At 46.5% G+C, this 1,318-nt stretch overlaps 1 pseudogene; it reads right to left on the bottom strand.

Moving 5' to 3' along the window:
* Positions 1–544: 544 nt before the first annotated feature.
* On the bottom strand, positions 545–1,008 carry LOC147966270 (uncharacterized; annotated as a pseudogene).
* Positions 1,009–1,318: the final 310 nt, after the last annotated feature.

Below are 1,318 nucleotides of genomic sequence, written 5' to 3' on the forward strand. Positions count from 1 at the left end.
CATCCATTTGAGAAATAAGCTTCGGACAAACTTTTTCGGACGGAGGGAGTACTACCAAACGTACGTGAGCAGTTGAAGAGTATCTAATGTCAACAACAGAAAATACAAGAAGACCCAGAGAACTTGTCCATTCATATTTTTATTTTGCGAAATAGAGAACTTGTCCATTGCAATGGTGCATCTAGCCTGATTACAGTGATACATTGCCGTGCCGGTCCATCTCATCTTGAAAGAATAACAACACAAAATAGAGAGATATAAACTATAAATCCAATACGTACTTGCGAGTTTACTACAATAGAAAAAAAAACATTAATCTAACAAACTGCCCTCGCGTGTTCTTCTGTGTACATACTCATTGCAGTACATTTAAGGACATCAAAAGTTCATTCTCAATTGAAATCTCAACACAAAGCCCAACTCATTTAGGTTGCAAAAGTTACACCAAATAGAGAGCAAAAGTTTTTCTTTGGCTGCTGTCAAGGTTGATCGATCACATGCCAAATTAAACAGGCAGCCACACGTACTGATACATACATATGCACTAGCGAGAGTACTCCCTACAATAAGAGCTGGTATGATTGAGACATGACCTACTAAGGTTGTGTCTCCGGTCGACATAGAGTACAAGATACTCGTCAAGTTGTAGGGTCCGGCAGCAGGAATTAAACCCAGGGTTACAATGAAGATGAACTTGTGCTTGGGTTCGGTCCTCCCATGTTTCTTCTTGTTGTTGATATGATAGATGTTGAACCCACAAGTTTGCTGATGATAGCAGCCCAGGTATATCGAGCCGGCAGAAATGGAGGGGAATGTCTCCGTGGAGATGTGCAAGCAGTGCGTCAGGCCAAGAAACACCACATGCCGGCCAAGGCTCGTCACGGGGACCAGCCTCCGGCGGGCGATGTCCACCTTCAACACCTCAATGCGGCCGGTAATGCTGCCCACTGTGTAAGCCTCAACGTTGCCGAAGCGCTCCATGCCTCTCTAGTACTGCACCATCAGCATCCTCCCACAGGTGCCACGAACCAGGAATGACATTATGTGATTGTTCCAAATGTAGTCTTTCTTGGCATTGCGGCACTGGTTAACCACCTTCACCAGCCGGGGTATCAGCTGCAGCTCAAGGAGGTAGACCGAACCCTCTGGCGAGCTGATGTAGCAGCGTCCTCCCAGGATAGCAATGAGTAGAATAGTACCTTGCAACGCTCGTCATAAAAGGAGTGGGAGACAAGGCCTGAGCTGACCAGCGTCCTGGTGCCTTGTGGGCTAGTGCTTCGTCTTCTCGTCCCCTCCCGAAGCTTCCAAGGTCTCTTAT

Source organism: Triticum urartu, chromosome 6A, assembly GCF_056163025.1.
Source record: "Triticum urartu cultivar PI428250 chromosome 6A, HENAU_Tu73, whole genome shotgun sequence".
Taxonomy (NCBI): domain Eukaryota; kingdom Viridiplantae; phylum Streptophyta; class Magnoliopsida; order Poales; family Poaceae; genus Triticum; species Triticum urartu.